The sequence below is a fragment of the Ovis canadensis genome, chromosome 2 (genome assembly GCF_042477335.2).
Source record: "Ovis canadensis isolate MfBH-ARS-UI-01 breed Bighorn chromosome 2, ARS-UI_OviCan_v2, whole genome shotgun sequence".
Classification (NCBI taxonomy): Eukaryota; Metazoa; Chordata; class Mammalia; order Artiodactyla; family Bovidae; genus Ovis; species Ovis canadensis.
Genome location: NC_091246.1, coordinates 155179320 through 155192417, shown reverse-complemented (window position 1 = coordinate 155192417; position 13098 = coordinate 155179320). Strand labels below are relative to the sequence as shown.

The 13098-nt window shown below is 38.9% G+C and overlaps 1 non-coding gene across 1 annotated transcript; it reads right to left on the bottom strand.

Moving 5' to 3' along the window:
- Nucleotides 1-11043: 11043 nt before the first annotated feature.
- Nucleotides 11044-11115, bottom strand: TRNAE-UUC (transfer RNA glutamic acid (anticodon UUC)). The gene has a single exon. It is a non-coding gene; the product is annotated as a tRNA-Glu (tRNA).
- Nucleotides 11116-13098: the final 1983 nt, after the last annotated feature.

Sequence of the window (13098 nt, the reverse complement as noted above, 5' to 3'; positions counted from 1 at the left end):
ATGCCTGCTCATTTGTTGAATGTCTGTCTCCCTCCCTAGGCCCCAAGATCCTGGATGTGGTGACTATATTTGTTTTAGTCGCTTCTATGTTCCCAAGTACTAGCCCGTGAGATGCTAGATGAATAAAAGAATAAATACCTGATAAATGCCTCATAAAGGATGAATGAATAAATAAATAAATACATGGGATACTCTGATTTCTCTTCAGCTCATATAAATGTCCTGTCTTTTTATATGATAAATGCCTCATAAATGGTTCAGACAACAGGAGGTCTAAGTATTTAAAAGAGGGAGAAATCAGCTCACATGAAAGGGAGGGTCTGCAGGCCTTGGATGAGTACCATTCAGTAGATTGTAGATAGAGGGGAACCCTCCAAGCTGATGCATGATGTGAGCAGAATAATAGACATCTGCCTTCTTCTGGGTGCCAGGCCATTTTGCAGAGCATTTCCCATGTGCTCTATTATCTAATAATCATTCTATGAAAGTGTTACTATTATCCTCACTTCACTACTGTTTATTACTATTGTCTTCACTGTGGAAACTGAAGCAACACAGACAATATCAACAACTTGGTCATGGTCGGTAGCCATAGCGAAGGTACCAAGACGACATAAATGCGTGTGATTGTCACTGCTGTTTTCTTCCCATTTACAGTTAGGGAGAGGGAGTATGAACTTTTAGGACCTCTAAAGTCATGTTTTTAACTATGAAGCATATATCATATTTAAAAAGAGTAGCTGTGCTTGTGGGCCTCCACCTCACTCCCACGTAGGAATAACACTCCTCTGAATTATTGTTCTTTACACTTTTCCATATGTGATTCATTCCTTAAACAGTATATATAACTTTGCATGTTTTTGAATTTTATGTAAATAGGATCATTTAAAGTTTTTTCCTACTTATCTTTTTGCTCAAAATTATGCCTGTGATATTCATCTGTGTTAGTGTGTGTAGGTACAGTTAATTCATTTTTATTTAGTATCCCATCATAAGAATAAAGCACACTTTATCCATTCTCCTGTTAGTAGACATTTAGGGTAGGTTGCGGTCCTTCGCAATGCTCCTATGAATGTTTTTGTACACAACTCCTGTGCACACTGCTGGATTTCCCTGGAGGGTAAGTCTTAGAAATGGGATTGCAGGAGCACAGGATATGTTCAGCACCATCATTATTAGATGATGTCAGTGTGCCTCCCAATCTGCACTTCCAGTGATATGCACACGTGTTCCCACTGCTGAACATTTCCATTGACACTTGGCTTTTTAACATTTTTGGTGTGAGGTTAAATGGTATCTGATGGTACTTTAAAGTTCCACTTCCCTAATTATTAATGTGGTTGAACATGTTTTCCTATGATTTGTTTATTTGTGTTTCCTTTTCTAGTACTTGTACAGGTTATTCATTTGTTGTCTCTAGGATCCATTCCCTGCCCTTCCCCACCTTTACTCCCAAGGGGCTGCTTGCATTGCTTGGGTTCCCTCACCCACTGCCTTCTGATGAGGTTCAGCTAATGGCAGTTGGCAAGAGATAGAAGTTTGGGATGGGGAGGCCCCGAGGTGTTTCTCCTCTCTCTGCTTGGCCACTGCATCTAGAAGTGCTACGTCTGCTCTGTGGTTCCAATTCTGGCCTAGAGGTCTCATCCTTTGTGGTCCAGTCCCCACCAGAAACCCCTGTCTTGTTTCTAGCTCCTTTTGGATGGTTCCTTCTATAAGGTTATAGCGCTATTGAATTACCTAGCATGGGTTTTGTTCTCCTTATTGGACCTTGGCAACACTGATTCAACTTACCAAAAATTGTACCTGAGACAGCATCCAAAAGTAAGTAAGAGGTAAACAAGAAAAACTCCCAATGGAGCGTATTCAACTGCATAAGGTATTGTGGAATAGGAGATCCAGCATGGGATGCATTTAAATTGATGATGCCCACAGATAGTCCCAGGTGTAGTAAGGAGGACCCAGGAGGCCAAGGCTTGGTGTAAGAATATATTTTAAACAATTCCCACTACACTTTGATAATAAAGATCCTGCACTTATTCTTGGTCATAACTAAACTCATGAGAACTAGTTGTGAACAGAGATACCACAGTACAAAGATAAGGTTGTAATTCATCCACTTAAAAAAACAAACAAAAAACAAAATTAAACAATTATTCTTGTTAAAGTAAACTGAACTTCCTTCACAGACTTTATAGAATTCTCAGATGAGGAAAGTTCTGTTAGGGTGTGTACAGAACATTGACACAAGAAACTGGACAGACCGTTGACAACCAAAGTTGACTTAGTCACTTGCTCAGCTTAACCTCATGCACAGATAGCAAGGAATTGTGGAATTACAGAGCTTGCAATGATCTTGGAGTCCATTATCTGCCCTCTCGTTTTATAGATGAGGAAACTGAGGGTTCAGAAGGTGCAGGACCACTGTGGATATGAGAAAAATTAAAGAGGTTATTTGTAGACCCCTGAGATTCATGGGAAGAGTCCAAAACATGATGAAAGCACCTTATGGCTGGTAAGCTACTTCTGATTGGGGGTAGAGGTGAAATTTGGGTGTGAGATGGTGGTGCAAGAGTGGGTCACAGGTCAAGAAGATGCTGGTGTTGGGAGGAGTTGTGTACCTGGTGGAGTGAGTGTGTTGCAAAGATCAGTGGTGTGTTTTGGATGGGGGTGCAATATCTCAAGCATGGTGGGAGTTCTCCAGGAGACATTTTCAGCAAAGATGCATGCTTTGAATAATAAGGGAATAATTGTAGTGGTACAAATGATTTTCTGGATGAGGAAAATGTGATGAAGGGCTAAGTTTTGACTTTGCCAGAGACATGTATTCCCTGTGTTTTGTCAAACAAGCAAGAACTGAGGTGATATGTTTGCTTTTGCTTATGTAATTGGAGGCTCTTTCCTCAGGTTTACTAAATCCATTGCCTAAATCTGTTCTAAGAAAACAACAGCTCCAGTGATAAATAACCAAAGCTCAAGAGTCCTTTCTCCTCAGGGAAACTGATCAGGTTTTTGTGCTTTAGAACAGTTATTTCCCCAACTTTAGCAGAAGATAAAGGAGGTCAAGTTTTTCAGCTTTGGAAATCAGAGGTGATCTGACCATATACCAAAGCTGACTTATAGCCCAGGGACAAAGTTCAGAATACCTAACCTGTTAGTTAAGGGTGAAACTAAGAATGCTGGATTACTAAGTTTTAGAAATCTTTGTGAACTGTGTCATAGTGAGAATCCTACTAAGAAATTCACGTACCAAAAGGTATGACACTATGACATTACCAATTTACCTTCTATTTGCGTTTTGCCAACTTACTTATATCTCCATAAAGAAGATGGTTCAAACTATTTCCTCTTCAGGACCCAGTTCTGTCTCCCCCTGGGCTTCCTCCATGGAGAGGAATGTGCTTCTTACTTTGCTGATAGGATTTGTTGTTGTTTAGTTGCTAATTTGTGTCTGACTTTTGCAACCCCATAGACTGTAGCCAGATTCCTCTGTCCAATGGGATTTCTCAAGCAAGAATACTAGAATGGGTTGCTATTTCCTCCTCCAGGAGATCTTCCTGACTCAGGGATCAAATCTGGGTCTCCTGCTTTACCTCTGAGCCACCGGGGAAGCCTGCTAATGGGATAGAGGTTGCTGCTGCTAGGTCTATTTTTCTTGCTGTAAACTTATCTTTTTCTCAGCCTTGGAAGAAAAGCCAGCCTCCCTTTTCTTAACATATCTGTGCTTCTAATCCTTATTCTCTCTTCTTTAGTATTTTTTGTCTCTCCCTGTCCATGAATCTGAGGAAGAGAGACTCTGAATATGTTTAAATTAAAAAAAAAGCTTTTTCCTATAGAATGTAAAAACCACACCCAAAGTAGAGACAATTCCTGTTCCCATTTCTTTCCTTTGATGTTTATCAATACATGACCAGTCTTGTTTCATCTGTGCTCTGACCCACTCTCCACTCTTCACAGATTATTTTGAATAAAATCTCAAGACATCAAATATTTCATCTGTAGATATGTTGGCACACATCTCTAAAAGGTGGCTCAGTGGGTAAAGAATCCACCTGCAGTGCATGAGATGCAGGAGACTCAGGTTCAACCCCTGGGTTGGAAGACTCCTTGGAGGAGGGCATAGCTACCCACTCAGTATTCTTGCCTGGGAAATCCATGGACAGAGGAGCCCGACAGGCAACAGTCCATGGGGTTGCAAAGAGTCAGACATGAAGGAAGTGGCTGAGCACACATGCACACACTAAAGGATCATATAAAATACCCAACCTTAGTACATTATCTCCCTAAAAACATTGACAACAATCCCATAATACTGTTAACATTTCCCCAGTTAGCTCATACATGTTTTGAAACTTAATATATTTGAAATAGTATAGTGAATGTCCATGTAACACTACTTAGGCAAAAGTGTATAATATTTCCAGAAACCCTCCAGAAACTCTCTCTGTGCCCACCCCCCTTTTTAAGTCATACACACCTCCCTCCTCTCTAGAGGTAGCCACTATTTGCATTTTCATGATAGTAATGTCCTTGATTTACTTTACAGTTAGAACTCTTACAGATAGACCCCTTTAGGTGTTGCCTGTTTCTGAACTACATACAGATGGGTTCGTGATCTATGTATTTTTTTATATCTGATTTATTTTATTCAAAACTGTATTTGTAAAATTTATTAACATTGTTGTGTGAGGCTGTGCTTTTTTTCATTTTTATTGCTATGTATGTCCCATTGTATAAATATACCACAATTTGTTTATCCATTTGATGGATGTTTCCAGTTTTTGACAAATATAAATAAAGCACTTTAAGAACTGTTGTACAAATATTCTGATGTACAAGTGTATGTGTTTGTTTTGAGTATATTGTAAAGGTGGAATTGCTTGGTCACAGGGTTTATCAGACTTTAACAGATAATTCATACTATTTTCCAAAGTTCTTTTGCCAATTTACTCTCTAACCAGCAGTGTAGAAGAGTTTAGTAGCTCTGCAGTCAAACCAACACTTATATTTTCTGACTTTTAAGTTTTGCCAGTTTGGTGTATGAGGTGGTATCTTCTTGTGATTTTAATTTGTTTTTCTGTGATGACTAATGAGATTGTACCTCTTCCATGAGTCAACTGGCTGATTAGATATCACTTTTGTGAAATATGTGTTCAAGTGTTTTGACCATTGAAAAAAATTAGTTGTCTATTTATTATTGATTGTAGAAACTCTGCATACTTTAAAAATTATTCCTTTCTCAATTATAACTCTTACAAATATCTTTCCCTATTCTGTGGTTTATGTTTTTAAGCTTTATTAAAAACATTTAAGCAAAACATTTATATTGTTTTGTTATATAACATATATGTGTGATATACAACAATACATAACTGTATATAGTTACTTTAACTTAATATGTATTCAAATACATGTATTAAATGCAGTGATTTAGTATGTAACTTAATGAATTACCACAAAATAAAAAAAACCTACATTAACCAAAAATCACCAGGAATAAGGCATGTTGATATCATGTACTTTCTGTATAATATAATGAATAAGACTCATCAGTTTCGTGGTACCTTTTTCTCAAAATCCATAACTGTAGTTAAATCATGTGAAAACCTCAGGTGAACCCATGATGAGGGATATTCAGCTAAATACTTGACCATTACTCTTCAGAAGTGCCTGGATCCTGAAAGAGAATGATCGAGGAATTGTCTCAGAGAGGAGAAAACTAAGGAGATAGGACCTACTAAATATAATGTGGTATCCTGGATTGAATTTTGGGGAAAAGATATTAGTGAAAAAACTGGGGAAATTGAAATAAAATCTATAGCTTCATTATTGGTATTGCAAAATATTAGTTTCTTAGTTTTGAGGTGGATTTTATTAGCCCTCCTTAACAGACGAGGATATTGAGACTTAGATTAAAATTTGGTTAGATGGTTAGCAAGTGGCAGATCTGTGACTCAAAGGCAGGTAAGAAATCACTGCAAGCTTTTTTTTTTTTCTGCTTTGTTAAATACATTTGTCTTATTCTTTTAGTTTCCACTGTAAGTGATAACAGTATTAGTCTTTCTCTGTTTGATTAATTTTGCAAAGCATAGTACTCTCTAGGTCCATCCACATTGTTGAAAATTGTTGCAAATAGCAGATTTGTTCTTTTTATGGCTGAGTAATATTCCATTGATATTGGAATATTACTTTATCCAATATTTATTGTCTTTATCCATTCATTTGTTGAGGGACATTTGGATTACTTCCATGTCTTGGCTATAGTAAATAATGTTGCTGTGAACAATGGGGTGCATGTGTCTTTTCAAGTTAGAGTTTTTGTTTTTGGATATATATAATCAGGAGTGGAATTGCTGGATAGTATGATGGTTTTTGTGTTTTGGTTTTTTGAAGAACATCTATAGTGGACGATTTCTATTGTGGCTGTGCCAATTTACATTCTCACAGTGTACAAGGGTTCCCTTTTCTCTGCTTCCTTGACAATGTTGTAATATATTTGTAGATCTTTTCAAATTTTATTTGGCCACACAGTATGCAAGATCTTGATTCCCTAACCAGAGATCAGATCTGTGCCCCCTGCAGTGGAAACATGGAGTCTTAACCCCTGGACAACCAGAGTGTGAAAGGTGGTCTTCTGACATGTATGAGGTGATATTTCATTGTGGTTTTGGTTTGTATGTCTCTAATAATTGTCAATGTTGGGTGCTTTTCATGTGCCTGTTAACCATCTGTTTGTCTTCTTTGGAAAAATATCCATTTAGGTTTTTTGTCCATTTTTAATTGTTTTTTTATATTGAGTTGTATGAGCTGTTTATATATTTTGGATATTAATCTCTTATTGGTCATATCATTTTCAAATATTTCTCCCATTTAGTAGGTTGTTTTATTGATGATTGCCTTTGCTGTACACAGGAGTGTCCTGCCTGTGTTCTCTTCTGGGAGTTTATGGTTTCAGGTCTTACATTTAGATCTTTAAGCTATTTGAGCTTTTTTTTGTATATGATGTGAGGAACAAAGCTTCTTTTTTAACTGTAATACTTATGAGCAGAGCAAGCTGGAGGGTTCAAAATCTTTTCCCCCACACCTTCCACAGTGCATCCCAAAAGATGGATGAGAACTAGAGAAGCTCCACACCAAAGAAAACAGTGGGGATGAATTAATAATTGATGAACACATGATGAGGAAACTGGTGGCCATGTGACTCCTTGGGTACATGCATGAAACTTTTTCTAAAATATACAGTAAATAGAGAAATTGCTAGATTAAGATTAAGGTATGTGTACTCAACTTGTTTTAATGTTGCCAATTGCTCACCAAAATTGTACCAATGTGAATTCTGTTTCCATTGTTCTACATTGTCATCAGCAGTTGATTGGATATTCTTTGTTTATTGCCTTTTGAGCCTTTCCCTTTGTGAACTGACAGTTTTGTTTCACTATCTTTCTACTGATTTGTTTGTATTTTCTTATTGGTTTTTAAGCATTCTTTATATATTCTGGATTCCAAACCGTTGTCAGTTATATGTATTACATATATCTTTTACAGATTTGATGTGTATCTTTCTTCTTTTAAGGCATCTTCCAGATGTTTTGAACTCTAACTGAATTAAATATATAAATCTTTCCCTTTATGATGAATACTTTTCACTCTTGTTTAATAAATCCTTTCCCACTCGAAGATCATAAAATTATTCTATATTTTATTGTACACACAAAAATTCCGTATAACACATTTAAATGTTTAATCCATCTGGAGGGCATTTAAATACAGGGTGATAAACTTTCCCCCCTAAATTAAATTAATTATTCCAACATTAACTTTTTCTCATTGATTCATTAGTGCCACCTCTGTCATATATAGACATTTCCATAAATTCAAAGGACAGGATCTGGGCTATGAATATTGCTTCATGTAAAAAAATTTTCCCCATCTCTGCACCAATAGTAGCACATTGCTTTTTATATATTATAACTTTAGAATAAGTCTCAATTTCTGGAAGGGAGAACATTCCACTTCTTTTACCTCTTCAGAACTATCCTGCCTATTCCTTCCCCTTTGGTCTTCCAAATGAACTTTAGAACCAGCTTGTTAAGTTTCACAAGAAACCCTATTTGGCTTTTCATTGCAACTGCACATAACACAATGTCCTCTGGACGCTGGTCTTCCTGCTTTGGGAGCATGATATTGTCCTTTCTTCATTTTGGTCTGAGAATTTGTGTTGATCTGAATGCTAAACTGAGGGATATGTACCCAATTTGGCAGTTGTTTGGGTTCCACTGAAGGGTTTTGAGTGAAAAGACTGACATGGTTAGAACCTTATTTTGAAAATATTGGTCTAAGAGTGCTAGCAATTTGATTGGAGACTAGAAATAGAGGACCCTTGCAAGAGTCAAGGGGGAACAATAATGCAAGTCTGAACTTTAGTAGCAGAAGTGGTAATAGAGACTAAGATAAATTTGAGAAACTTTTCAGAAACAAATAATTACTTCTTTTTGAAAGAAAAAGATCCACTTGGGCTTCTTGCTTCTCTTCTTAAGGACAGATGAATGAGAAGCTCTGAAAGAGAAAGAAGCTAAGTCTTAAAGGAGTTACCTGTGGTAGGGGAAAGTGGTAGTCACAGGAATGAGTCCTTGGAGTTTCCTATTTCCTGCCCCTCACCCCATGTTTTTTGGAAGTCATATCCTTCTTTTAGGGCTTCCCAGGTAGCTCTAGTGTAAAGAGCCTGCTTGCCAATGCAGGAGACTTTAGAGATGCAGGTTCAATCCCTGGGTAAGGAAGATCCCCTGGAGGAAGGCACAGCAACCCACTCCAGCATTCTTGCCAGGAAAATCCCATGGGCAGAGGAGCCTGGTGGGCTATGGTCCATAGGGTCGCAAAGAGTTGGACACAACTGAAGCAACTTAGCACAGTACGTCCCTCTCGGAAGTCTGGTTCAAATATGTAGACCTCTTCCTTGAGGCCAACCCTGATTTCATCAGCTGGAATGAGAATACATAACAAGTTTTCCTTTGTTTTATGATTATGCCCATGCTCACCATCCCCATAGGAGCAGGTACCAAGTATTAATAGCTTTTATTCCCTGCTCTCTGACACAATTCCTTTTAATTCAAAGAAAAAATCCTGTCAGGCAACAAAGAATAATAGTTCTAGAATAAAAATTAAAATCTTCATTTGTCCCCTAGAGAACACTGTTTTTTTTTCCCCTTCCTTTTGTGGGTAGAGTTTGGACTGTTGGGCTATGTGAGGTCATCATGAACAAATTTGGGTAGAGGAATGTTTGTGGATGTTTTTCCTCATTTCCTTCAAAAGCACCTTATATGTTTTGTGATTTCTTTCATTTAATGGCTGTTTTGTAGTGTTAGTTTATATTGTGATGACTGTGTGAGAGTTAGGATAAGTATCAATGGTTATTGAGTATAAAGGAATGTTTAGTGTTTTATTATTCTTACAGTTAAATGATTTAATCTGCAAATCACCTACTAGGTTGCTGTATGCAGTTTACAGAGTAAATGATAGATCCCTAACAATTCAAAGATTAAAAGCAGAATACAACCATAAATAAAGGTGTACCCTTGCTGCCTTGTAAATAGCTGTCATCAGTTTCTTCCCCATGGGTGGGCAGACTTCCCCTGTGAGTTAATGGAAAATTAAGGAGATACCATTCTCATTTAAGGTTCTTAAATGTGGTTCAACCTCTAATTGCTCTTAGTGAGAAGAGGTGGTGTGTATGTGTGTGTGTGTGTGTTTGCGTGCTCATGTGTGTGTGCTTGCACATACCTGTCGGTGTGTTTTCCCTCTTGATACTATACTCCCAAGTTTGTTTCTTTTGTCCATGTCTTTCACATTTTAAGGTACTGCTTTATGATTGCAATTGACATCGTCATTTCCATACCGCTTCCACCACTGAGAGCTCTTTGGTTTCTTCAATTTGACATACACGGTTTGCAATTTTTGCCTTTAGTTGTTATCACCTTGCCATACTTATGCCCAAGAGGCATTAGCCAAATAAATATGAAAGTGTTCTCAAGGGAGCTTTCTAGCTCTGGGATTCTGCTTCTTATCTCAGAGAGGCTTCCAAAGCCTATGGCCAAGCCCCTGATAAAGGGTGTGCGCAGATTATGATGCTCTCTGTTCCATATGACCCTGAACCCCTGATCACAGCTGAATAGATCACAGATCGGCTTCTGCCTCAAAGACAGCCAATCTCTACATGTCTTAGCAGAATGTAAAATGGCTTTTTCTTATGAACGTAAGCCAAAATCCATAAAGTAGGCTCTTAAGAAGGGCAGATTGAAAACTCCCAAGAGGAAAATATGAAATGCATTTTCTGAGACTGGCTCCCCAAAAGCAGGCCCTGGGATAATTGTGTGAAAGTGGCCTGATGAAAAGAGTCTTCAAATAGAATGTAGACTTTGTCTGCTGTCTGACCCTTGAGATACGAATTTTTCCCAGAAAAATCTAGAGCAATGGGGACATGGGACAAGGTTGAAAGGAAGACAAACAAGAGTGGGATGTCAAGCAAAATCCCACAGAAAGCAACTTGGTAACTATTCTGTAGAGAGGTTTGGAGACATAAGGATCCCATCACAGACAATCCCATCAGGGTTGAGGGAGCTGAGGTATTTATACTCCTATACTCATCAGTCATGGGCTGAGAGCTGGGACTAGGGTGGGAATATAAATGAACAGACATGGTCTGCTCTCTGTTAGATTCTATAGGCCTGATGTGAGAGGTTGCTCAGGAGGGACTATTGTGATTTGTGGAACCAATCAGATCCTCTCTCTTAGGGATCTGGGGATAACAAAACACAGAGAGTTTGCAAGAATTCAAGAGGCAGCAGGATCCAGGAGCAAGAAGCAGCAGAGAGAATTAAAAGGAATAGATGCAAAAGTGTGCAGAATTCTTTGTATGTGGGCATGTGCCCTGGTTTTACTCACTGAACTCATTCCCTTGGGGAAGTGGTCTTTTATTATTCTATCACTGCTTTCTTTTATTTAAGTAATTTTTAAAAATCTGGTCATGTTACATGGCTTGTGGGATCTCAGTTCCCCAGCCAGGGCTTGAACCCAGGCCTCTGCAGTGAAAGTGCCAAATCCTAACCACTGGACCACCAGGGAATTCCCCATCACTGCCTTTTGTAATAACAAAGGTATCTTGAGAACAAAGTAAAGATAACAGGCATGATTCCCCCAACAGAAGAACCAGATGGTCAAATCCTCGGGTTCAACTACTTTATTATTCTGCTTCTGTTTTCCCTTTTCCTCACCTGTCTATGTCACATGAGGTGTGGATTTCACCTAGAAGAACTCAATAGATTATTAGTGAACTTATTTTTCTGTGACTTTTCAATATGGGTTGTGGGTATCTCTGGTGAATTAGTATAGGGGCTAAAGGTGTTTTTGTAACACTTCTTTCCCTCACTGGCAGGGCCAGCTTCACGGTGGGCAATAGGTAGTTGCTACAAACTGTGTGACTTGGCACCAATCCTCGAACTACAAATACCCCAGCCTCTGGTCTTCCACCCAGCCACCCCACCCCTACCAACACCCTCGCCCCGCCCCACCCATTTATTATGCATTTGGGCTCAGCAAATTGGAGTGGTTAAAATGAAAATGTTTTCTGGAAACGATCCATATTGGTTAACAATCTAAGTTCATATGCTCATGTGCAGTGATGTAGCTGAAGAATTGTAAAGCCAGTTTCACAGAACAACAGTTTCTTATAATCTAGGATAACTCTCAAATCCATCTTAATAGTGAGCCTAGCTGGAGAGAGGATTTAGACCAGATAAAACTAGCATAATAACTGCTCAGTTACTGGTATTGAGGTGGGCATTTTTTTCTTCCCAGGTCTGGCAACCTTACCTCTGTGTTAGACATTTTAAGAAAATTGACAAGAAGTATTAATTTCAATGATTCACGTTGATTATGTATAGATGAAATCAGGGAAAAGGAAAATGATTTACAAAGTCATTATACAATGTGAAAGAAAAACAAAAAACAATGCAGTTAGGCTTGAAGCCCATTATATGTGGAGTTGAATTCAGAATGGCAGATAATCTGGGTCTTCCCGAACCAAATAGCCAGCCTCAGGACACTGCATGTACCCTGCTGCACCAAGATATCCACTTTCAGCTGTGATAGCTTCTGGAAGCTCTCAGGAGCAATGATGATATGACTCCATTAAATTTTTTTAAAAGTGACAACATTCATTAACATTATTGAGCACCTACTTTGTGCTTTGCTTTACTTTCTTTATCTATAAAATGGGGCTAATAAAATCACCCACTTCATATAGGGGTATTGTAAGAATTAAGTGAGGGAGGCAGATTAGCACCTGATACAGTCCTAGTGTGTAATCACTAACATTTATTATTATTGTTAGCTAGTCGTTACTATTGGAGATACAAATAATAGAGAAGACACAGTCCTCTTCAAGTGGCTCTGAGCCTAATGGGAAATGAGACATGTGAAGAAGCAGTTACAATTTAGGAGGATTCAGTGCAACAGGCTTCCCTGGTGGCTCAGACAGTAAAGCATCTGTCTGCAATGCAGGAGAGCCTGGTTCGATCCCTGGGTTGGGAAGATCCCCTGTAGAAGGAAGCCTACTTCCTCCACTGGAGTGGAGGCAGCCCACTCCAGTACTCTTGCCTAGAAAATCCCATGGATGGAGGAGCCTGGTAGGCTACAGTCCATGGGGTCGCAAAGAGTCAGACACAACTGAGCGACTTGGTTTTCATTTTTGCTTTCTAGTGCAACAGTCAGTTCAGTCAGTCAGTTCAGTCGTTCAGTCGTGTCCAACTCTTTGCAACCCCATGAATCGCAGCACGCCAGGCCTCCCTGTCCATCACCAACTCCCGGAGTTCACCCAAACTCATGTCAGTCGAGTTAGTGATGCCATCCAGCCATCTCATCCTCTGTCATCCCCTTCTCCTCCTGCCCCCAATCCCTCCCAGCATCAGGGTCTTTTCCAATGAGTCAACTCTTCGCATGAGGTGGCCAAAGTACTGGAGTTTCAGCTTTAGCATCATTCCTTCCAAAGAAACCCCAGGACTGATCTCCTTCAGAATGGACTGGTTGGATCTCCTTGCAGTCCAAGGG